The following is a 27,214-nucleotide window of genomic DNA, read 5'->3' as shown; positions in this document are numbered from 1 at the left end:
CAACTCTTCATGACCCCATGGACTGCAGCCCACCAGGCTCCTCCGTCCATGGGATTTTCCAGGCAAGAGTACTGGAGTGGGTTGCCATTGCCTTCTCTGCTAAAACAATGAGGTTAAAGATAAATATTTACATCTTATTCAAAATTGCCAGAGTTTAAATAAAATTGATGATAATATGTACATAAATATTCAAATGCATAATAAGTAAAAATGATTTGGACAGGTTCATTTCAGAGTATGTCACATTCCTTGCCATTCCAGTTTTGGTCCACTCTAACTTAGCCATTTCCCTCCACCACTGGAGTCAAAGTGTGAAAGTGTGAGTTGCTCCGTCATGTCCGACTTTTTGAGACTCCATGGACTTCGCCCATCATGCTCCTTTGACCAGGGAATTCTCCAGGCAAGAATATTGGAGTGGATTTCCATGCCCTTCTTTCAGGGGATCTTCCCAACCCAGGGATCGAACCCATTGGAGACAGATTCTTTACCATCTGAACCACCAGGGAAGTCCTGGAACAGCTCCACAAAGTCCCCAGGCCCTAAAATACCACCAAGCCTGTTAAAGTCACCAGTCAGCTCAGAGACTGAGCCGAGGATAAAGAGGATCGTGGAGAAACTAGACCAGCTGATCCCACCCAGACCCTTCACCAACGTGAGCTCCACCACCAGCGCCACACACAGCAGAGCCACCCTCCTCAGCCCTCGAGACACACACTGCAGGGGGGACCGGCTGGACGTCCTGCTGGAGGTGAGGGACCACTTGGGACGCAGGAAGGAATATGGTGGGGATTTCCTCAGGGCCAGGATGTCCTCCCCAGCTCTGAAGGCGGGTGCTTCTGGAAAGGTGACAGACTTCAACAACAGCACCTACCTCGTGAGCTTCACCCTGTTCTGGGAGGGCCGGGTGTCCCTGTCTGTCCTGCTCATCCACCCCAGTGAGGGGTGTCGGCTCTCTGGAGGGCCAGGAACCAAGACTGTGACAGGGTGATTTTCAAAGGCAGGACTGTTAATAGCTGCACCCATAACTTCCTTGAATGTGACCTAACTCTAAGCCCAAGTGCTGAATTATGACACTTGAGAGAAGCTTTCTACTTTCTGAGGTCTTAACATGTATGCTGTGAGGTGCTGACTGGTATAACCACCAGTAATTGAGAAATTTCTTACCTTACTGTCAATGAAGAAAGCCCTTTTTTCACAGGTAAGTATACCTTTGGATACCTGAGAGGTGACAACAGACACTGCTACATACAGTTCAGTTCAGTCGCTCAGTCATGTCCGACTCTTTGCGACCCCATGGACTGCAGCACGCCAGGCTTTCCTGTCCTTCACCAACTGCTGGAGCTTGCTCAAACTCATGTCCATAGAGTCAGTGATGCCATCTGACCATCTCATCCTCTGTCATCCCCTTCTCCACCTGCCTTCAATCTTTCCCAGCATCAGGGTCTTTTCCAATGAGTCAGTTCTTCGCATCAGGTGGCCAAAGTATTGGAGTTTCAGCTTCAGCATCAGTCCTTCCGATGAATATTCAGGACTGATTTCCTTTAGGATTGACTGGTTTGATCTCCTTGCAGTCCAAGTTACTCTCAAGAGTCTTCTCCAACACCACAGCTCGAAAGCATCATTTCTTTGGTGCTCAGATTTCATTGTAGTCCAACTCTCACATCCATACATGACTACTAGAAAAACTATAGCTTTGACTAGATGACCTTTGTCAATATAGTAATGTCTCTGCTTTTTAACATGCTGTCTAGGTTGGTCATAGCTTTTCTTCCAAGAAGAAAACTACATTGCCCACCTCAATTAATAATGGGCATGACCCACTCAGATACCTCTGCTACTCAAGGTCTGACTAGGTATGTGGTGTCTTCCTGAGCCCCCCTACTCTTGACTCCCACCACCAAGATTGCCATTCTCACTCAGATGTTCAATAAAAAAGGACTCCCCGAGGTGGAATTGTGTATTATATATGTCCTTTTCCATCATGCCCGATGATAATCTCAGATCTAGTCATGTCTTTTACTGTAGACCTAGGTTTTACAAAATATGTTCAGTGGAGAAGCATTCTGCTATGTGTTAATAGATTTTATACTGGAAAAGTTCTCCTTGATAAGTACATGACAACATCTATGCTTCTTCATCTCTCATATCATTTTCTGTAGACTGCCTCTTAAGTATCTCTTGCATTTACCCATTTCTCTCCATGTCTAGTGTTCTTACCCCTGTTCAGGTCATCATTATCTCATCTAGATTACTTGTCACAGCTTCCTTTCTGCCTCTCTTATCCTCTCTAATCCACTGTTTACATTACAGCTTGAGTCATGTTTCCAAAAATTCAACTTCTTCCTACTATGTGTGTACTCACTCAGTAGAAGTCAACTCTTTTTTGACCCCATGGGCTGTAGCCCACCAGGCTCTGCTGTCTATGGGATTCTCTAGGCAAGAATAATGGTGTGGGTTGCCAGTTCTTTCTCTAGGGGATCTTCCTAACCCAGGGATCAAATCTGCATCTCCTGAATCTCCTGCATTGGCAGGTAGATTCTTAACCACTGGGCCCACCTGGGAAGCCCATCTCAAACTGATCTCAAGATCAAGTATTCTCAACTATTCTCAGGTCTCTGGTTGGAGGAGTCCTTCATACTCCCTGGGTTGTGATCTAGCAATTCTCGGAAACCACAAGTTGAGCAGGCCTCCACAGACTGGGGTGTACACGGGTTTCTCGTATCAGTCGTTGAAGCCAAGGCTCTCTCCCCTTGTTCACAAACAGATGTTCACTTCCTGGTCTGCCAGCTTTACACTCAGCTGCAAAACACGTCCTGAGCCACTTTGGAATTTGCAAAGGGTAACTTAAATGCCACCACAAACCCCAGAACCTGGGGGCCAATCCCTGAGACCACCTATCAGTTTCAAACTCTTTTGCTCCTTTGCTAATTTACTGTTAAGTCTTGGGGACTCAATCCATTTCCTTTTCCCTTTCCACTCCTTTTTTCCCCTAGGGATCCATTTTTTTCCCATGGATTCGCTTTCTCTAAGCTTGGCCACAGAGTGGAATGCTAGATTCCCTTTCTAAGCAGTTTTCTTTTTTTAATTTTTTAAATTTTGTTGGAGTACAGTTGATCTACAATGTTGTGTTAATTTCAAATGTACAGCAAAGTGAATCATATATATATATGTATATATTCTTATATACATATATATACTCTTTTTTTAGATTCTTGTCACATATAGATCATTACAGAGTATTGAGTAGAATCATAGCAGTTTTCAAAGTCAAGCTTAGAGTTCTTTTCCCTTAAGTTTCCAAAAAATATGCCAAGAGGAAGTAAAGTGTGGATAGCAAACATGGAAAAAAAACATGCATTCCAGATCCTACATAGTTATCCAAATGTTGGTTCCTGATCCATAGTCCTTGATTCTCTTCTGAAACAAGTAAAAGCACAGTTGGGTTTCTGCTCTTTCCCTTTGATCTGTGATGGTACACCTCACCAGATCTCCTCCTGTCCACTAATTACCCTTATGCCTGAGTCCCAGTAAGGATGAAAATGTGCTGATCCCTTCATTTCTCTGCAATGAACCTGAAGAGACACCCATAGCACAGAATCAAGTACCCCTTATATCTGCTGGACTCCTGGGTCCCCATTCACCCATGTTCCCTTTCTGCCTGCTACCACTTACCTACACAGGATTGGAACAAAGAGTGAATCAAAGGGAAGATAAGAGCTTTGAAGCAGGAAGTCAGGAAGCTTTTCATCAACTGGAGGAAAGAAATGCAATATATATTTATTCATGCATCAGACTGAGCAGGGTTTCCCAGGTGGCATTAGTGGTAAAGAACCTGCTTGTCAATGAAGGAGACATAAGAGACGTGGGGTTGGGAAGATGCCCTGGAGAAGGGAGTGACAACACACTCCAGTATTCTTGCCTGGAGAATCCCATGGACAGAGGAGCCTGGTGGGCTACAGACCACAGGGTTGCAATGAGTCGGACAAGACTGAAGTGACTTAGCAGGCACACACAGACTAAGCAGGACTTTCTGCCAGCTCTTTGAGAGGTATTAGGGACACAGCAGTGGATCAAGCAAATGTATTACTTTCCTTGAGGAAGCTCACAATCCTCAGAAAGCAAGTTTCTAGAAAAAATGAAAGGTAAACATAAAAAATAACATATATAAAGAGGGAACCCTGTGATAAGAGGTCTTCATGCCCTGTTGGGGAGCCTGAACTCCATCCTGAGGGGAATTTTAAATAAAGGACTTTAAAATAAAGGATGTTAAGCAGTAATGAAGTTGCGTTTGCAATTCAAAAGAATACTCTGGCGGTTGTGTTGAAGAATTTAGATGGAATAAAACAGAGGCAATCTGGCTAGTGGCTTATAGTGATCTAAGAAAAATATTATATGAACTTGAATAAATGATGCAAAGGTAGCAAAAGAGAAGAGAACTTGCAGGTTAGATAAATACTTTGAATCTAAAATTCCAGACACGGTGAATGCACATGACAGAAGAACAGAGCTGCCCTGAACTCAAGGCTCTCTTAGAAAGGTATTTTTCCTAAAGCATATACAGTGGATACACACACATAAATACAAAATCCCAATTCATACACACACACACAAACGCCCAATAGATACAAAATTTATAATGGCAATACTTCGCAGTTATAGGAAATTTTAAATTATCCTTCACTCACAAGCAAGTAGCTTCCATTACCTATATTGTGTGAACAATCATTTTTGTCTTGTGAAGGCCCAGTATGGAGCAGAAATGATGATGCATCTTAACCACATTGATCTCTCCTGATGTGACAGTAAGTTTGCTTTGTTCTGTGGTAGGTGGTATGTAGCATACATCTTCTAAGAGACATTCTGATGCAGAGGAAACTTCATCAGCATCAACCCTAGCAATCAGGATTTTCCAAGGGCACAATTCCTAGCAGGGGTCTCTGAGGTCGATCACCTTGAATTTTAAAGAGAAAAATCAATTCAAGGAAATTATTTCAAGCTCCTTTGATAACAGATTTCATCTCAATTTTTTCCAGAGGGGAGAGGATTCAAATCCTGTCTCCAGATTTAAACCCAGGAGTGTATCTCCTAGAGTCAATGATTCTATATGGGGAACATTCTGGGCAAATCTTTGATGGATACCCACAGCTTTAGAGTAGGAACATTTTGATTTAGTTAGCCTAATTCTCTGTAGGCATAACTTCCTAACCTTTAGTGGATGCACTTAAAAGTTTTATATTGTGTTTTCCATTTCATTAAATGTGTTTTAGCGGCAAACACAAAGCCACGCTACTTAGGAAAGAACAATGTTTATACTTAGCTTTAATAGAACTTTCTTTAAAGCCTATGAGTTTACCAATAACAATCATTTTGAGATTTACTTCAACTGATTTATTGCCTAATATTTATTCATTTATTCAGCAAATGTTTATTGAGATTCTAACAGATATGAGGCATTAAGGGCAAATGGAGAAAAATAAATGTTCAGCACGGTTGCAATCTGAAAGACATTTAACCTACCAATTCTATGAAGGAAGTAAAAACGCAGAAGGGCTTATGATAAGGTGGTATTTGACTTAGCCCCTAAGGATATCTGTAGACAGGGAATGGAGTGAAAGAGAAAACTCATAAAGATCATGAATAAGTTTGCCAGGTTTAGCAAACAATAGTACAATGTATCAGTTCAATTTCGATAATTTCTAATTGCCTATGCATATTACATGAGATAAAGGGAAAATATTGCATGGGAACTACTGACACTAAAAAATTATTGCTCATTAGAAATAATTCAAGTTTAATTTATTCTGTATTTTTATCTAATAACTCTAATCAGGAACAAAATTATCATGAACTTTGTTCAACAGTCCAAAGGATTGAGAGCAATTGGTGGAATGTAGGGAAGAATGAGGCTAAAAAGAGGAAGAAACTAAATTATGGAGGCTCTCAAGTATGAAACTGAGGATTTTAGTGTTTATTCAATAAGTTTTTGAAAGCTACAAAAGCCAATTAAAGGAAGAGAGTGATGCAATCCACTTTATGCTCCAAAGAGCAAATTCACAATTTAACAAGATGTGCATGACCTATAGAAAGACAATTTAAAATGTTACTATGTGATATAAAATAAAATTTATATAAACAGAAGAAAAAAAATACTATTGTTTCTAGGTGGGATGATTTAATATTGAAAAAATGCCAACCATCTCTTTAATATTTTCTTATTGTTGCTGCAACAAAGTGGTTTGAACAATAAGTGGATCATCTTGCAGTTCTGTGGTTCAGTAACTCAACCTCTGTCTCAATAAGCTAAAACCAACATGTGGCAGGGGCCAAATTCCTTTCTGAAGGCTCTGGAGTATCATCTGTTTCTTTGTCTTTTCAGGCTTCTAGAACTGTCCACATTCCTCAAAGCCCCCTTCCTCCTGTTTTCAAAGCTGCAATGGTGGGTCAAGTCCTCACACCACATCTTTCTGAACCATTCTTCTGCCTCCCTCTTCCACTTTTGAGAACTAAGGAGATTTAGATTGGTCCCACCCAGATAATCCAGGATATCTCCCATCTCAATATCTGGAAAGCCCCTTTGTCATGGAAGGTAACAGATTCACAGGCCCCAGGGATTATAAAGAAGAAATCTTTGGGGAATCATTGCCTGCAGCAATCTCTAAACTAATCAATAAATACAGTGGAATCTTAGTAACATTATTAACATACTGTTTAAAATACTCAAGCCTAGGACTTCCCTGGCAGTCCGTCCGTCCAGTGGTTAGGGCTCTGAGCTTCTGGTGCAGAAAGCATTGGTTCAATCTCTGCTGGGGAAGCTAAGATCCCACAATCTGTGTAGTGCAACCAAAATTGTTTAATTTTTAAATAAAAATTAAAATTATGACTTCCCTGGTGACTCAGATGGTAAAGAATCTGCCTGCAATGCAAGAGACCCGGGTTCAATCCCTAGGTTGGGACGATCCCCTGGAGAAGGGAATGGCAACCCACTCCAGTATTCTTGCCTGGAGAATCTCATGGACAGAGAGGCCTGGCGGGCTACAGCCCATGGGGTCACAAAACATCAGACATGATTGAGCAACTAACACTTTCACTATTCTAAAATGATCAAGTAAAATAAACATGTAAGACCGATCATAAGAGATTTTTTATATATTCGAAATGTTCCTGCAGAGCACTTCCTCTGACACTTAGCAAAATGAATATCCTGACACATTACTATTATACAAGATATTGTTTATAATAATAATAAATTGAAAGACTGTATCCTCACCAAAGGATAGCAGTGCATTATTAGGATGGGGGTAGGAATGTTAAGTTTCCAGGGTCAGAATATTCAACCATCCAGAATGTGATGCTGTCAAACATCATAGAAGGCCAACCCTGTCACATGGAAATTCCAACATAATTATAGGATTATGAAAACTCTCTTTAGCAGACCAAAATGACCAGGACTTAACAACTCTTCCAGGTCATCATGGAAGAGCTATTCCAGAATTTTTTTCAATTCTGCTATCAGTGCCATTTTGCACTGTTTTTATTGGTTACACGCAGAGAACAACCATGCTGATGAACTCTTCTGTGGACACAGACAACCAGAGGCTAAGCGTGGAGAGTGAAGCAGAGACTGTGGGTGGCCTCCTAAAATCCATTCCCCTCTCCCTCTTTAGTAATTGAACCCCATAATTTTAGCTGGGTCCAGTGTCACCAAGCTAAAGGCCACAGCCTTCCTGCAGCTGGTTATGGCCATGACGCAATTTCTGCCAGGATTGTGGGTGGAAGTCATATGGGAAACTTGTGGGCATGCCTTTAAAAGTGAAACAACTTGCTCCCCCCTTCCTATTGGCTGAACTGAAATACAATGATGAGAGATGAAAAAGCCATGTTAGGCTGTGGGATTGAAGTCATATATTAAGAATGCACCTTAATTGTGGTGAAGACATCAGGGGTTTATGCTCAGTCATTCAGTCATGTCCAACTCTTTGCAACCCCATAGACTGTAGCCCACCAGGTTCCTCTGTGCATGGGATTTCCCAGGCAAGAATACTGGAGTGGGCTGCCATTTCTTATTCCAGGGATCTTTCCGACCCAGGGTTTGAACCTGCATCTTTTGCATTGGCAGGTGGATTCTTTACCACTGTGCCACCTGGGAAGCCCAGGGGTTTATGCATAATGCTCAAACTCATCAAACTGTACACATTAAGTATATGGGGTTTTATACACCAATTAAATCCCAGCAAAGCTGTAAAAGAAACAACAAAATTAAGAGCATCATGCTAGCCTCTCTTTAAAAAAAAAGAGCAGCTGAACAAGCACATAGAAGGAACTGGAGTCCCTGACACCATGTAACATCATATTAGCCCTGGCTTGCTCACCCTATGACTGTTATGGGAGGGATAAATACATTTGCATTTTTTGGTCATTATTATTTTCTTCCCACCTAATACAGAATGTGATATTAGTACAGAAGTGCTAATGTAACCAAATCAAAATACAATGCATTGGTCTAATGGTAGGTGAGTGACACAGTGAGTGACAAGGAGGCTTGACAGGTGAGGAATTTGATGATTAAAGTTACCTCAAAGCAAAGATCATGGTGCCTGCTACCTGAGATACCTTGGAAGGAAGACCTTGTGCCAAGAGAGCTTGTAATTCTAGTGGAACTCACTGAAAAAACATCTCAGAATATTGGCATGTCACTTTTAGCAAAATCTCATTTAAAAACATGAATTCAAGTTAGATTTTAAACTTTTTCAAGTTTTTAAAATGTAGATGTGCTATTTTTAAGCTATTTTTTAAATTAAAAAAAATTCCTATAAAAAGGCTCATAGAAAAAATAAAATTACTGCTTAATTAATAAAACAAGGGTAAGTGATTTGATACAAGGACACCAACTGTCAGACCAGTGATACTCAGGTTAGAAACCAAGGCCTATGTCAGCACAGCATCAGCAGAGATGCCAAAGACATGACAGAACCTCAGGACTCAGCTAATAACCCGATTTGGGAGAAAATGACCAGGAAGGAGTCAAGATGACTCAGAATCTCTTAAAAGAAAGACAGAGGAGAAGGGTCTAAAACAAATCAAATGATCAAAGAATAGTACTTGGAAGGGAGGAATTAGGAAGTAGGAGTCAGCAGAAGAAAGAAGCTGGATATTTAACTTATCCCAATGGATAAACCTACCACCAGTTTATCTGTTACCAGAGAGTGAAAGGTGAAAGAGAAATGCCAAAAAAAATAAAAAAGAAAGAAAGAGAAATGCCAAGTTGGAATGAAGACTCCTGTCCCTGGTGGTTATACTTTAGAAGGAAGTAGATTACATTTCACAACCAGAATTCAGTTAATACAATTAAGATAAATGACTGTTTGAAAGGAAAACTCATTTATCTCCTGGGAGACTCTATACTGGGGCAATAACTGCACTACTTAACTCCAAGTTGTAAAAAAGCATGCAATTATTTTATATTCTTATAGAAATTTAGGCTGCTTTTAAAATATCTTTAATGAGGCCTCTATTCTCACCTTTTGACTGTTTTCTTTTCAACTTCACTTATCTTTCTAGATTTGAGCCTTTTAATTTAAAATATATCGTATTCCCTCTTTCACAAGAAATGCTGTTCTTATTTATAAATCCCAATGAAAACTTTACATTTTGATTGATACTTCACACATACAAACAGGTACTCTACCCTAGACCCTAGGGAAGATCCAGTCAGAAATAATCTTGATGGTTGAGCCTTTTAAATGATAGGATATACTTTTTAGAATACGAAATGCAAGAAGGCAAAATGGTTGTCTGAGGAGCTTACAAATAGCTGAGAAGAGAAGAGAAGTGAAAGGCAAAGGAAAAAAGGAAAGATAAACCCATCTGAATGCAGAGTTCCAAAGAATAGCAAGGAGAGATAAGAAAGCCTTCCTCAATGATCAATGCAAAGAAATAGAGGAAAACAATAGAATGGGAAAGACTAGAGATCTCTTCAAGAAAATTAGAGATACCAAGGGCATTTCATGCAAAGATGAGCACAATAAAGGACAGAAATGATATGGACCTAACAGAAGCAGAATATATTAAGAGGAGGTGGCAAGAATACACAGAAGAACTATACAAAAAAGATCTTCATGACCCAGATAATCACGATGGTATGATCACTCATCTAGAGCCAGACATCCTGGAATGTGAAGTCAAGTGGGCCTTAGAAAGCATCACTACAAACAAAGCTAGTGGAGGTGATGGAATGCCAGTTGAGCTATTTCAAATCCTAAAAGATGATGCTGTGAAAGTGCTGCAGTCAATATGCCAGCAAATCTGCAAAACTCAGCAGTGGCCACAGGACTGGAAAAGATCAGTTTTCATTCCAATCCCAAAGAAAGGCAATGCCAAAGAATGTTCAAAGTACCACATGATTGCACTCATCTCACACACTAGCAAAGTAATGCTCAAAATTCTCCAAGCCAGATTTCAACAGTACATGAACCGTGAACTTCCAGATGTTCAAGCTGGATTTAGAAAAGGCAGAGGAACCAGAGATCATATTGCCAACATCTGCTGGACCATTGAAAAAACAAGATAATTAAAAAAATAACATCTATTTCTGCTTCATTGACTATGGTAAATGCTTCAACTGTGGGGATCAAAACAAACTGGAAAATTCTTAAAGAGATGGGAATACCAGCCCATCTAACCTGCCTCCTGAGAAATCTCTATGCAGAACAAGAAGCAACAGTTTGAACCAGACATGGAAAAATGGACTGGTTCAAAATTGGTAAAGGAGTACGTCAAGGCTGTATATTGTCACCCTGCTTATTTAGCTTCTATGCAGAGTGCATCATGCTAAATGCCAGACTGGATGAAGCTCAAGCTGGAATCAAGATAGCCGGGAGAAATATCAATAATCTCTGATATGCAAATAACACCACCCTGGGCAGAAAATGAAGAGGAACTAAAGAGCCTCTTGATGAAGGTGAAAGAGAAGAGTGAAAAAGCTGGCTTAAAACTCAACATTCAGAAAACTAAGATCATGGCATCCAGTCCCATCACTTCATGGCAATTAGATGGGCAAACAATGGAAACAGTGACAGATTTTAGTTTGGGGGCTCCAAAATCACTGCAGATGGTGACTGCAGCCATGAAAGTAAAAGACACTTGCTCCTTGGAAAAAAAAAACTATGACCAACCTAGACAGCATATTAAAAAGTAGAGATACTACTTTGCCGACAAAGGTCCATCTACCCCAAGCTATGGTTTTTCCAGTAGTCATGTATGGATGTGAGAGTTAGACCATAACAAAAGTTGAGCAATGAAGAATTGATGCTTTCGAGCTGTGGTGTTGGAGAAGATTCTTGAGATTTCCTTGGACTGCAAGGAGATCAAACCAGTCAATCCTAAATGTAATCAGTCCTCAATATTCATTGATGCTGAAGCTGAAGCTCCAATACTTTGGCCACCTGATGCAAAGAACTGACTCATTGGAAAAGACCCTGATGCTGGGCAAGACTGAAGGTAGGAGAAGGGGACGACAGAGATGGTTGGATGGCATCACTGACTCGATTGACATGAGTTTGAGCAAGCTCTGGGAGTGGTGATAGACAGGAAAGCCTGGCATGCTGCAGTATATGGAGTCAAAGAGTCGGACACGACTGAGTGACTGAACTGAACTGCTTCTCTTTAGAAATATTCATCATTTCCTTCTAGTTAAAAGGTTTATTTATTTTTTAATTTTTATTTATTTAACTGCACCAGGTCTTAGTTTCAGCATGTGGGATCCAGTTCTCTGACCAGAGATCAAACCCGGGCACCCTGCACTGGGAACATGTAGTCTCAGCCACCGGACCACCAGGGAAGTCTCAAGGTTTATATATTTTTTATCAGCACTAAAATTTTTTATCTTCATGGAACTAAAATTGTTAAGAAACAATTCCTTCTGGATGCAGGAAGACTAGGCATTAGTGGGGAAAATTCAGGTCTTCTTTTATGACTTTCCTACTCTGTCATAGATGTAGATTATATCCCCCAGGCAATTGACCAAACGTCAGCCATCACCATCATACTTGGCTAGCATTTCAGACCCTTCCCCTCTGACATTTTCATTCTCAGGTCATCAGGATCAGAAAGGCTACAGAATGACAACTCCTAAGAGGCCCAGTCACTAAAATGACTCTTTAAGATAGAAAACATCAGGGAGATACACGTTGACACAGAGAGGTTTGGAGACTTCCACAGTTACATTCAGCATCTTACCATGAAGGACATTTTTAAGTCTCAGTGTAGGTATCATTGATACCTGAGCCATGATCTTTGCATATGGCACCCAGAGTAACCACACACATGACCATGTGATTGAAAAGCAGATTAACATATGTTCAAATTATATTTGCTAAAGCAGTTTACAAAATCCCTACAGACCAGTCTCTACAAATCATCCTAGTTGTACTGTCAGCGAAGTTTTACTTATTTTAGGGACTAAGAAAATCAAATTTAAAAGATTTCATCTGGGCAGGCAGGACACTTAAGAACAAAGACAACCAATATAAGATACAAGAGAATCAGATGTGAAGAATGATTATACTGTGTCTAGAGCTTGTCTACGTGTGAACACTTTGACTCTTTAGTTAAGTTTGGTTTGGGACTTCCATGGTGGTCCAGTGGCTAAAACTACCTGTTTCCAATGCAGGGGGTTGGGTTTGATCCCTATTCAGGGAACTAGATCCCACATGCTACAACAAAAGAGTTCGCATGCTGTAACAAAAATGGAAGATTCCACAATGCTACAACTAAGATCTGGGGCAGCCAAATAAATTAACAAATAAGTTTTTTTTTTTTTTTTTAAATAAGCCCTTTGAGTCACGATTTCTATTGCTTGTGGCTGAAAGCATCCTTTTTGATATTTCGAGAGGGCAAAAGAGAATAAACGTGATCATAATGATGGGCTAAAACAGGAGTCATCAAAACTTTTTGAAAGTGCGATGGGCTAGATGACAAATGCTTTAGGCTTTGCTGGCCATTTTCCTCTGTCACAGCTGCTCAGTTCTCCCATGGTAGCCTGAAAACGGTCAAGACAACACATGAATGAAAGATATGGCTGTGTTCCAATAAAACTTCATTTATGGACATGGAATTTTGAATTTCATATAGTTTCACTCTTCTTTTGACTTTTTTGGCCAATGATTAAAAAGTGCAAAGTCCACTTTTAGCTGATGGGCCCTAAAAAGGGTGGTGGGGTGGGGTGGTGAACTACATTTGACCTCTAGACCACAGTTTGCCAACACCTCGTTTAAAACAAAAATCTTGATAGACATGAACACAACTTCTTTGGAGGAGAAAAGAAACAAAATTGGAAGGGAAGAAAGCTCTCATAACTTTAGAAAGCTTATCTATCAGAAGACTATAACAAATATCATTTAATGAATGAAATATAATAAACATTTCTTACTAATATCAGGAAGAAAACCTGAATGCCTATCCCTACCTCTGTTCAACAGTGTAGAGGCAGTTTGTGTCAGAAAGAACAGAAGTAATTGTTCTGGTTATTTTGTCTTTCACTTTAAGAAACATGAAAGCTGCAGTAGAACCACCAGCGCTGCAGCTGGGGCCTCGGGCAGGGCGAGGCATCCAGAGGCCCCTGAGTGCTGCATGCTGCCCTGGCACCAACTTCTCTTCTGCCCAAGATGCCTTCTCCCCCATTTCCCTCTCCCCAACCCCTAGGTTATGTGTTCCCCACCCTCCACAGAGATGCCAGCCACGACCCCAGTGCCTCCTTGGAACTCATCCCTAGTTTATCAAACAGGACCAGGCACATAGCAGCATCCAAACCGTATTTGCCAAATGAAGGGTGCTGCATCCCTAAATACACACACGTGACATAGAACAGGACCTAACTAGTCATGTACACAGAAAAGGGACATAGCACATTTTAAAAACTAATCAACACTTGCGGCAACATGGATGGCCTAGGAACGTTATGCCTAGTGAAATAAGTCAGACAGAGAAAGACAAGTATTGTATGATATCACTTATATGTGGAATCTAAAAAATAATACAAATGAATATATATGTAAAGCAGAAACAGACTCACAGATATAGAAAACAAACTTGCAGTTACTAAAAGGGAGAAGGAAGGTGGGGAGGGACAAATTAAGAGTATAGGACTAACAGATACAAACTACTATATATAAAGCTGATAAGAAATAAGGAATTATACCCACTGTCTTATCTTGTAATAACCTATAGTGGAATATAATATGCAAAAATACTGAATCAATACACTGTACACTGGAAACTAACATAATATTGTAAATCAACTATACTTCAATTAAAACTAAAGCTACAGATCAATCCCACATTAAAAAATATAAAATAAAATTATAGGAAGAATATAAAAAAATTAAAAAGACAATCAATAAGAAATCTTCTACGAGCCTAGAAGAGGAAGAAACAAGATAAAACAAAGCGCCATGATCATCTATGAAGAAGAGTGTCTGTGTGTGTATGTGTATGTGCTCAGTCATGTCCAACTCTTTGCAACCCCATGGACTGTAGCTTGGCTCCTCTGTCCAGAGAATTTTCCAGGCAAGAATACTGGAGTGGGTTGCCGTTTCCTACTCCAGGGGATCTTCCCAATCCAGGGATTGAAACTGCCTCTGTTGCATCTCTTGCGTTGGCAGGCAGATTCTTTACCATTAGCACCACCTGGAAAGCCTGAAGAAGGGGGTGAGGGTCAAAATTCTGTGTTTACAATGAGAATAATTGCTGACACTTCTTTACACCTGTTTTCTGGGTGAGGGAGGAGGGACATGGAGCTGACATTATAATGTAGAGTGTATAAAGAAGAAACAATAGAAGAAGGAGGAAGCCTGGGTCTCCAAAAAATTGCATGCAGTCACTAACCACCTTATTTTTTCTTTCCTTCCTTTTTGTTTATGCTAATGACACATACTGAGAACCTCAAAGATCCCCACAGAGAAGATATTAAAGCAATTATAAAGAAGAAGACTCTGTTCTGAGAATCATTCATTAAACAACACTTGTTCACTCAACAACTATTATATGGTGACCTCAGGATGGGAACACAACATTAAACAAGAGAGAATACCAATCAGTATCAAACTACTGCAATACTCTGTGATACCTGCCACGAAAGGATGCTGGGGGAAACCCCCCAGCATCGAGTCCAGAGAAAACTTCTGAAGGAAGTGATATCTGAAACAAGACAGAGAAAAATGAGTAGGATTCAAGGACACAACAGAGGAAGTACAAAGGGAGCAACCTAGAGGTAAAGCCTTCTGGAAGGCACAGCATATACAAAAGGGCCAATTTTCCGTGTGACGAAATGGTAACCCACTCCAGTACTCTTGCCTGGAAAATCCCATGGATGGAGGAGCCTGGTAGGCTACAGTCCATGGGGTCGAGAAGAGTCGGACACGACTGAGCAACTTCACTTCACTTCACTTTAGCAAGCAGACCCTCCCGAGTCTGCTCTCTTGTTTTCAAATAAGTTCATAACTGCAAGTGTTCCACAATTTTTTTTTAAATTTCAGTTCTCCACTTATTCAATAAAACCTCTCTCAGAATTCAGTCTATCCCAGGTCAGACTAAGAACATAGCATTAAATTACCTGGTGATGTACTGAGGGTGGGAATTTTTAATTGGGAAAGATTTAATATTTCCTCAGTATAGCCATAACTTTATAACCCAAGAAACACAAGCAAATGCGATGGATAGAGTTAAACTCGCTTTGTCTTGTGTCCCCAACTACATTTTATATTACTCTCGAGTAGAGATCTTGATTTGAATGCCCCTTACTCTGCCTAGAGGGGTCCCAGGCGGCTCAGTAGTAAAGAATCCGCTTGCCAATTCAGGAGGCACAGGAAGACCCAGGTTCAATCCCTCGGTCGGGAAGGTCCCCTGGAAAAGGAAATGACAACCCGCTCCAGTATTCTCACCTGGAAAATCCCATGGACAATGAAGCCAGATGGGCTACAGTCCATGTGGTCTCAAAGAGTCAGACACAAACACATACTCTGCCTAGTACAAGACAGATACTAAAGTGTGTGTTGAACAAATGCATAAATTGCTCAGTGTATTTTAAAGAAATATCATAGTTTCTGAAGTGCTTAAAAGGTTTGCTCTTTTTTTTCTTTTAATTAAGTCTCTTCTCCTTGGGAACTACCTCAGTCTTGGAGAATGAGGGTAACCATGGAATAAGAATGGAAAATTCCCCTTCCACTCCACAATGCATTCCATTCCATTCTCTTATAGATGGAAAATAGACTCCAGAGCTCCCCAAGCTGCCCCATAGGACAGGTTCTGAGTCCTGCTCAGCCTCTGTACCATCCCCAAGGGTTGTAGTCACATAAACTAACAACCCAGCCCCACCACACACACATATGTGTATATGTACACACATAAACCCTCCCCACCCAGACACCTGGAGGTGGGGCTACAGAACGATCAGATGACAAGCTTGAGAGTCAGACTGGCTGGACTTGAATCTTGACTCTGGCAGTTACTCATTCTATGGCGATAGGAAAATTATTTAATATCGATTAAGTAAAATTAGTAATATTGATATTACTTAATACACTTCATTTCCTAATCTATGGAATAAATATAAGATAGGACCTCCCTTATAAAGTTGTTTCCCCATATTCACAAAATAATTATGTAGCTGGTTAAGTCTTCATCTTCTCCCCAAAATCCTTCCATTGCCCAGAAACCACTTAGATCTCACATTCAAACCAATTCAAATTTCAAGCCTTCTGGCAATTTTTTCTAAGTACCAGGAAATTTCATGTCTAATATATTTTGACAACCCACTTTAAAAGTCACACCTTGAACCTTGTTACCACCCGACATCTCACACTTTTTAACCACAGCCACACTTCTTCCACATTTCTTACACATTCCACAAATCTTCCACATTTCTTACACAGGCATATCTTGTTTTATTGAACTTTGCTTTATCGTACTTTTTTAGACATTGCAAATATTGCATCTTCTAACAAACTGAAGGTTTGTGGCAACCCTGAGTTGAGCAAATCTATTGCTCAAATCTATTGCCATTTCTCCAAAAGCATTTGCTCACTTTGTATCTCTGTGTCATATCCTGGTAATTCTTGCAATATTTCAAACATTTACATATTATTTTAGTGGTTATGGTAATCTGTGACCAGTGATCTTTATATTACTCTTATAATTGTTTGGGGGCACCACAAGCTGCACTCATATAAGACAATGAACTTAACTGATAAATGTTGTGTGTGTTCTGACTGCTACACCGACCAGCTGTTTCCCTCTCTTCCTCGCCTTAGACCGCTCTGTTCTGAGACACAACAATATTGAAATTAGGACAATTAATAAGTCCACCTTGGGGATTCTCTGGTGGCTCAGTGGTGATCCTCCTGCCAATGAAGGAGACACAGTTTCAATCCCTGATCCAGGAGGATCCCACATACCTCAGAGCAACTAAGCCCGAGTGCCGCAACTATTGAGCCTGTGCTCCAGAGCCCAGAAGCCACAACTACTGAGCCTGTGTATCACAACTACTGAAGCCCAAGTGCCCTAGATCCTGTGCTCTGCAACAAGAAGCCACCGCAATCAGAAGCCCTCACACCGAAACTAGAGGGTAGCTCCCGCTCTCTGCAACTAGGGGAAAGTCCATGCTGCAATGAAGACCCAGTACAGCCAAAAAAAAATAAGCCCACCCTCGTTAGTCCACAGATATCAATATCAAGGCAAAACCCTCCACCAGCAAAAAGATAACTCTCTGAAGGCTCAGATGATGGTTAGCAATTTCCAGCAATAAAGTATCTTTTAATTAAGGTATGGTCATTGGTGTTTTTAGACATAATGCTATTGCACAATTAATAGACTACACTAAAGTGTAAAGATAACTTTATATGCACTGGGAAAACAAAAAATTTCGTGTGGCTCACTTTAACTTGAAATTTGCTTATTGTGGTTATCTGGAATCAAACCCACAGTATCTCCAAAGTATGCAACATGCTTGTACTCAGGGCTTCCCTGGCGGCTCAGACGGTAAAGAGTCTGCCTGCAACACCGGAGACGCTGGTTCGATCCCTGGGTCAGGAAGATCACCCACAGAAGGACCTAGTAACCCACTCCAATATTCTTGCCTAGGAAATCCCAAGGAGAGAGGAGCCTGGCAGGCTATAGTCCATGGGTCACAAAGAGCCAGACATGACTTAGCAGCTAAACAACAACAACGTTTGTTCTCACTCTCATTCCACCTCCCCAAAACCTTGAAATCACACAAATGCAGCAAACAGAAGTGTTTTGAATGCCTTTTATGTCCCAGGCACTGCTTCCTTGATTTTTTCATTTTCTTTCAACTCATAAGACCCTATCTGGCCCCAATTTCCTTTTCTTCCCAACACAGGTTCTGTAGCTAATTACTTGAACTGTTTTCTTCCCTAAATCCTCAAAATCATTGAACACATGTTTTGCTGTTTGAAGTCTCAGTTTCCTAGAAGGAAAGCATATTTAAATTTTTCATTTGTCCCTTGGACAGTTTCATCTTTCTGAAGGTTACAGAAGTAATAAGCAAAATGACTCACTAGATATCATCCTGGAGGTTACAAGTTAATTTGTATTCTCACCTTATACCACATATCAAATGAATCTCCAGTTATTTATAGATTCAAACTTTTTTTCAATCCAACCATTACAACAAACACAGGGGATTTATTCTCTATAAACCCTTCTCTTTAAAATGTAGAAGACCAACTTAAAAAAGAGACACACAATAAAATCACTCACAAAAAGGACAATTACTGATTCCACTAAACTATAGTACCTGCCAAAAAAAGAAAAAAAAAAAAAACAACTATAGAAATAATGGTTGGGAAACCATAAATGTTGTGTGTGTTCTGACATACAAATATTATAAATAAATTGCAATAACACAGAAATGTTATAAAAAGCAAAAGATGGAAGAGGAGAGATTTCCTTATCGTTTTTTAGCCTGTTATTTAAAGATACTTTTTATTTATTTATTTTTGTTGTTGTTGTTGTTTAATTTTTTTCATTTTTTTATTAGTTGGAGGCTAATTACTTTACAATATTGTAGTGGTTTTTGTCATACATTCACATGAATCAGCCATGGATTTACATGTATTCCCCATCCCGATCCCCTCTTCCACCTCCCTCTCTACCCAATCCCTCTGGGTCTTCCCAGTGCACCAGGCCCGAGCACTTGTCTCATGCATCCAGCCTGGGCTGGTGAAGCAACCTAGATGCCCATCAGCAGACGAATGGATAAGGAAGCTGTGGTACATATACACGATGGAATATTACTCAGCCATTAAAAAGAATTCATTTAAAGATACTTTTTAAAGCTAATAAGTACATACACACACACATACACATACATTAAAAATGTTTTAATAAACAAGTTATACATAATACATCTGTATATATTTATTACATATACTACTTATATATATTATACTACATATTATATATGACAATACATAGTATATACTACATTATACTACAGTATAGACTTGGATTACCATGATATTGAATGGTTTTCCTTGGAAATGAACAGAGATCATTCTGTCGTTAAGATTGCACCCAAGTACTGAATTTAGAAATCTTTTGTTGACTATGATAGCTACTCCATTTCTTCTAAAGGATTCTTGCCAACAATAGTAGATATAATGGTCTTCTGAGTTAAATTCACCCATTCCAGTCCATTTTAGTTCACTGATTCTGAAAATGTTGATGCTCACTCTTAACCATCTCCTGTTTGACCACTTACAATTTGCCTTGATTCATGGACCTAACATTCCAGGTTCCTATTCAATATTGCTCTTTACAGTATCAGACTTTACTTCCATCACCTATCACATCCTCAGCAGGGTGTTGTTTTGCTTTGGCTCCATCTCTTCATTCTTTCTGGAGTTATTTCTCCACTCTTCTCCAGTAGCATATTGGGCACATACCGACCTGGGGAATTCATCTTTCAGTGTCACACCTTTTTGCCTTTTCATACTGTTCATGGGTTCTCAAGGCAAGAATACTGAAGTGGTTTGCCAGTCCCTTCTCCAGTGGCCATGTTTTGCCACCGTCCGTCTTGGGTGGCCCTACACAGCATGACTCATAGCTTCATTGAGCTAAGGCTGTGGTTCATGTGATCAGTTTGGTTAGTTTTCTGTGATTGTGGTTTTCATTCTGTCTGCCCTCGATGGATAAGGATAAGATGTCCTATTCATTATAGGGGACTGGAATGCAAAAGTAGAAAGTCAAGAGATACATAGAGTAACAGGCAAATTTGCCCTCAGAATACAAAATGAAGAAGGGCAAAGGCTAACAGAGTTTTGCCAAGAGAACCCACTGGTCATAGCAAACACCCTCTTCCAACAACACAAGAGAAGACTCTACACATGGACATCACCAGATGGTCGATAACAAAATCAGATTGATTATATTCTTCGCAGTCAAAGATGGAGAAGCTCTATACAGTCAGCAAAAATAAGACCGGGAGCTGATTGTGGCTCAGATCATAATTCCTTATTGCCAAATTCAGCCTTATATTGAAGAAAGCAGGGAAAACCACTAGACTACTCAGGTACGACCTAAATCAAATCCCTTACAATTATACAGTAGAAGTGACAAATAGATTCAAGGGATTAGATCTGATAGACAGAGTGCCTGACAAACTATGGATGGAGGTTCATGACACTGTACAGGAGGCAGGAATCAAGACCATCCCCAAGAAAAAGTAATGCAAAAAGGCAAAATGGTTGTCTAACACGGCCTTACAAATAGCTGAGAAAAGAAGAAAAGCTAAAGGCAAAGGAGAAAAGGAAAGATATACCCATTTGAATGCAGAGTTCCAAAGAATGGCAAGGAGAGATAAGAAAGCCTTCCTCAGTGATCAATGCAAAGAAATAGAGGAAAACAATGGAATGGGAAAGACTAGAGATCTCTTCAAGAAAATTAGAGATACCAAGGGAATATTTCATGCAAAGACGGGCACAATAAAGGACAGAAATGGCATGGACCTAACAAAAGCAGAAGATATTAAGAAGAGGTGGCAAGAATACACAGAAGAACTGTACAAAAAAGATCTTCATGACCCAGATAACCATGATGGTGTGATCACTCACCTAGAGCCAGACATTCTGGAATGTGAACTCAAGTGGGCCTTAGGAAGTATCACCACAAACAACGCTGTGAAGGTGATGGAATTCCAGTTGAGCCATTTCAAATCCTAAAAGGTGATTCAGTTAAAGTGCTGCACTCAATATGCCAGCAAATTTTTAAAACTCAGCAGTGGCCACGGGACTGGAAAAGGTCAGTTTTCATTACAATCCCAAAGAAAGGCAATGCCAAAAATGTTCAAACTACTGCACAATTGCACTCATCTCACACGCTAGCAAAGTAATGCTCAAAATTCTCCAAGCCAGGCTTCAACAGCATGTGAACCATGAACATCAGATGTTCAAGATGAATTTAGAAAAGGCAGAGGAACCAGAGATCATATTGCAAACATCCATGGGATCATCGAAAAAGCAAGACAGTTCCAGAAAAACATTTATATCTGCTTTTTTTTTACTATGCCAAAACCTTTGTGTGGATCACAACAAACTGTGGAAAATTCTTCAAGAGATGGGAATACCAGACTATCTGACTTGCCTCCTAAGAAATCTGCATGCAGGTCAAGAAGCAACAGTTAGAACCAGACATGGAACAACAGTTCCAAGTTGGGAAAGGAGTACATCAAGGTTGTACATTGTCACCCTGCTCATTTGACTTGTATACGAAGTACACCATGTGAAATGCTGGGCTGGATGAAGCACAAGCTGGAATCAAGATTGCTAGGAGAAATATCAATAACCTCAGATAAGCAGATGCACCATTATGGCAGAAAGAGAAGAAAAACTAAAGAGCCTCTTGATGAAAGTGAAAGAGGAGAGTGAAAAAGTTGGCTTAAAACTCAACATTCAGAAAACTAATATCATGGCATCTGGTCCAATCACATCATGGCAAATAGATGGGAAAACAATGGAAACAGTGACAGACTTTATTTTGTGGGGCTCCAAAATCACTGCAGATGGTGACTGCAACCATGAAATTAGAAAATACTTGCTCCTTGGAAGAAAAGCTATGACCAACCTAGACAGCATATTAAAAAACAGAGACATTACTTTACTGACAAAGGTCCATCTAGTCAAAGCTATGATTTTTCCAGTAGTTATGTATGGATGTGAGAGTTAGACTATAAAGAAAGCTGAGTGCTGAAGAATTGATGCTTCTGAACTATGGTGTTTGAGATGGCCCTCGAGAGTAACTTGGACTGCCAGAAGATCCAACCTGTCAATCCTCAAGTAAATCAGTCCTGAGTATTCATTGGAGGGACAGATGCTGAAGCTGAAACTCCAATACTTTGGCCACCTGATTAAAAAAACTGATTCACTGGAAAAGACCCTGATGCTGGGAAGGATTGAAGGAGGGAGGAGAAGGGGACGACAGAGGATGAGATGGTTGGACGGCATCACCGACGCAATGGACATGAGTTTGAGTAGGCTCCAGGAGGTGGTGATGGACAGGGAAGCCTGGAGTGCTACAGTCCACGGGGTCTCAAAGAGTCAGACACGACTGAGTGACTGAACTGAACTAAACTATAGTATGATATGCTACCCATTAGAGATAATACATAGACTTCCCAGGTGGCACAGTGGTAAAGAATCCGCTTGCCAATGCAGGAGATACAAGAGACTTGAGTTCAATCCCTGGGTCAGGCAGATTCCCTGGAGTAGGAAATGGCAACTCACTCCAGTATTCCTGCCTAGAAAATTCCATGGACAGAGGAGCCTGGGAGGCTACAATTTTGGGGGTCACAAATCAAGAGATACTGTTGAAGAAGATTAAATGCCTTACATAAATCTCCTGCACATATTTGTTAAAGACAATACTAGAACAAAAGCATAAATGTTTCCATTTTTTAGTACATATAAAAATGCCCTACACTGTTGGTGGGAATGCAAACTAGTAGAGCCACTATGGAAAACAGTGTGGAGATTTCTTAAAAAACTGGAAATAGAACTGCCATATGACCCAGCAATACCACTTCTGGGCATACACACTGAGGAAACCAGATCTGAAAGAGACACGTGCACCCCAATGTTCATCGCAGCACTGTTTATAATAGCCAGGACATGGAAGCAACCTAGATGCCCATCAGCAGATGAATGGATAAGGAAGCTGTGGTACATATACACCATGGAATATTACTCAGCCATTAAAAAGAATTCATTTGAATCAGTCCTAATGAGATGGATGAAACTGGAACCCCTTATACAGAGTGAAGTAAGCCAGAAAGATAAAGAACATTACAGCATACTAACACATATATATGGAATTTAGATAGATGGTAACGATAACCCTATATGCAAAACAGAAAAAGAGACACAGAAGTACAGAACAGACTTTTGAACTCTGTGGGAGAAGGTGAGGGTGGGATGTTTCAAAAGAACAGCATGTATACTATCTATGGTGAAACAGATCACCAGCCCAGGTGGGATGCATGAGACAAGTGCTCGGGCCTGGTGCACTGGGAAGACCCAGAGGAATCAGGTGGAGAGGGAGGTGGGAGGGGGAATCGGGATGGGGAATACGTGTAAATCTATGGCTGATTCATATCAATGTATGACAAGACCCACTGAAATGTTGTGAAGTAATTAGCCTCCAACTAATAAAAAAAATAAATAAATAAATAGAAAAAAAAAAATGCCCTTAAATTTCAACCCAGTAACTCCATTTCCAGAATATATGTGCAAGATTATTAATTTCAACACTATATTAGCAGAATTTGGGGAAATCTATATGTCCACCAACAGGCAACTGGTTAAAGAATGATACATCCATTCAATGAAATATTTTGTGTCCATCATCCATTCAATGAAAGATATTGTGGCCATCTTAATGAATGAATGAAATATTTTGCATCCATCTTAATGAACATAGCTCAATATGTTCTGAAATGAAGATTCAAAATACATCCTGACATTAAAGCAAGGCACAGAACAATGCATATAATACTATCATTTATTTAAAAAGAGAATATATGTAGTGTGCTTGCATGTGCACACATGTGTATATATACATAGGCTCTGGAAAGATATTTATAAGAGTGACTAATGCTGGGTGTGAAACTGTGTGACAGGAGACAGGAATGAAAGAGGAAGGCTTCTTTCATACCTCTTTCCACTTTGTATCTTTTCAATTTTGTACCATGTTTGGTGATGGGTTAGTCACTAAGTTGTGTCCAACTCTTGCGACCCCATGGACTGTAGCCTGCCAGGTTCCTCGGTCCATAGGATTTTCCAGGCAAGAACACTGGAGTGGGTTGCCATTTCCTTCACCAGCGGATCTTCCTGACCCAGGGATTGAACCCAGGTCTCTTGCACTGCAGGCAGATTCTTTACCAACTCTGCTACCATGGTTACATGGTACCTAGTTAAAAATTAGAAAATTTTTACAAAAGCTTGATATTTCACTGTTAAAAATATTTATTGTAAGAAAAAAAATTTTTTAATGTATTGCTTATTATGATTTTTCCTTTCATTTTATTAGGACTTGGACATAGTGAAATATTCCTTAATATTTACTTCTTTCAATATACAGTTGTAACCACTTCTTAATCAAAATGTCTTAGTCATACATATTTTAGGACCATTATTTTTTAAATTTATTTATTTTTAATTAAAGGATAACAGCTTTACAATACTGTGTTGGTTTCTGCCATACAGCAGCATGAATCAGCCATAGGCATACCTATGTCCCCTCCCTCTTGACCCTGCTTCCTATCTCCCACCCCATCCCACCCTTCTAGGTTGTTAGAGAGTCCTGGTTTGAGTTCCCTGAGTCATATAGCAAATTCCCAAATGGCTATCTGTTTTATATATGGTAGCGTGTATGTTTCCATGTTACTTTCTCCATTCGTCCCACCCTCTCCTTCCCCCTTGCCCTGCCCCATGTCCATAAGTCTGTTCTCTATATCTGCAGCTCCACTGCTGCTCTGCAAATAGGTTCGTCAGTGCCGTCTTTCTAGATTCCATATATATGTGTTAATATATTTGTTTTTCTCTTTCTGACATACTTCACTCTGTATAATAGGCTCTAGGTTCATCCACCTCTTTAGAACTGACTTGAGTATGTTCCTTTTTATGGTTGAGTAATATTCCATTGTGTATATGTACCTAGGATCATTAATTTTTAATGGGCATTAATATCCTATGGGTAGAAGTGACAGAAGTTAAAAATGGAATAATTGACACATATGTTTTACCAAAAGCTTTCTGCACTTTGATTATAGAAGTTCCTGGATTTGACTCTTTGGTGACACTATATTAATAAAGATATAAATCCACCCTTAAGGTTAACAGAGACAAGTTCAGTTGTGTGCTGCCTTTGTCATTTCAATTTTGGTGTGAATAAGAGCTGCCTACCTTTGTGCAGCACAGAAATACATTCAAAATGGTCTGACACCATGAAGCACCACTGAATCCAATAGTTTCACCAGCAGAGACTGAGCCGAGGATAAAGAGGATCGTGGAGAAACTAGACCAGCTGATCCCACCCAGACCCTTCACCAACGTGAGCTCCACCACCAGCGCCACACACAGCAGAGCCACCCTCCTCAGCCCTCGAGACACACACTGCAGGGGGGACCGGCTGGACGTCCTGCTGGAGATGAGGGACCACTTGGGACGCAGGAAGGAATATGGTGGGGATTTCCTCAGGGCCAGGATGTCCTCCCCAGCCCTGAAGGCGGGTGCTTCAGGAAAGGTGACAGACTTCAACAACGGCACCTACCTCGTGAGCTTCACCCTGTTCTGGGAGGGCCGGGTGTCTGTCCTGCTCATCCACCCCAGTGAAGGGGTGTCGGCTCTCTGGAGGGCCAGGAACCAAGGCTACGACAGGGTGAACTTCACAGGCCACTTTAACAGAGGCCCCTCCCCAGTCAGTACTGACTGTGCATGAATGCTCAGTTGCTTCAGTCGCGTCTGACTCTTTGTGACGCTATAGGCTTTAGCCCACCAGGCTCCTCTGTCCATGGGATTCTCCAGGCAAAATTACTGAAGTAGGTTGCCATTTCCTCCTCCAGGGGATCTTTCTGACCCAGGGATCAAACCTGCGTCTCCTGCACTGCACGCGAATTCTTTACCCACTAAATCACCTGTGTCTTGGTTTTAAATACAAAATTTAATCGTGTGACTACCTGGATACCCGAGACCAAGAAGCTTTCTACTAAAGTCTACAAATAAGAAATGTTGGAGAGACTGTGGAGTTAGGGAGCCCTCTTATACTATTGGTGGGAATGTAAGTTGGTGTGGCCACTATGGAAAACAATCAAGGAGTTGGCTCAAAAAACTAAAAATAGAGTTGCCATACGATTTGGCAATCCCACTCCTGGGCACATACCCAGATAAAGTCATAATTTTAAAAGATACATGCACCTCAATGTTCATAGCAGCACTATTTACAATAGCCAAGACACATGTGTAAATGTATACACACACACACACACATACATACACAGCACAATGGGATATTACTCAGTCATAAAAAAGAACAAAATAATGTCATTTGCAGCAATATGGATGGACATAGAAATTATCATACTGAGCAAAGTAAGTCAGAAAGAGAAAGACAAATACCATATGATATCATTTATATGAGAGATATAAAATATGACACAAATGAACTTATCTACAAAGCAGAAACAGACTCACAGACATAGAAAACAGAGCTGTGGTTGATTGGGTGGGGGATGAGGGGCATAGAGGAAAGGATTGGGAGTTGGAATTAGCAGATGCAAACTATTAAAATTAGGATGGAAAAACAACAAAGTCCTACTATATAGCACAGGGAGCTATATTCAATACCCTGTGATAAACCATAACGAAAAAGAATATATAACTGAATCATCTTGCTAGACAGCACAAATTAACACAACACTGTAAATCAACTATACTTCAATAACATTTTTTTTTTAAAAAAGAAATCTTTTACTATATGAGGCCTCATCACATGCTCTGTGAGGTCCTGACCACAAGATCAACAGTGACTCTGAAGAGGGGTAGATTTTTACATAAGGCAAGCAAGCCTTCAGGCTAATGTGCAATGACACATTTCCCTATACTAACCACTCCAGTCATCCTAACGAATAGGGAGCACTGCACTCTCAGTG

The 27,214-nt window shown here is 40.3% G+C and overlaps 1 pseudogene; it reads left to right on the top strand.

The window, feature by feature from the left end:
• The first annotated feature begins 268 nt into the window (after positions 1 to 268).
• On the top strand, positions 269 to 26,004 carry LOC122701699 (annotated as a pseudogene).
• The last annotated feature ends 1,210 nt before the right edge of the window (positions 26,005 to 27,214 follow it).

Source organism: Cervus elaphus, chromosome 1 (assembly GCF_910594005.1).
Source record: "Cervus elaphus chromosome 1, mCerEla1.1, whole genome shotgun sequence".
Taxonomy (NCBI): Eukaryota; Metazoa; Chordata; class Mammalia; order Artiodactyla; family Cervidae; genus Cervus; species Cervus elaphus.
Note: the sequence above shows the minus strand (reverse complement) of the source record. Positions and strands in the feature narration are given on the sequence as shown.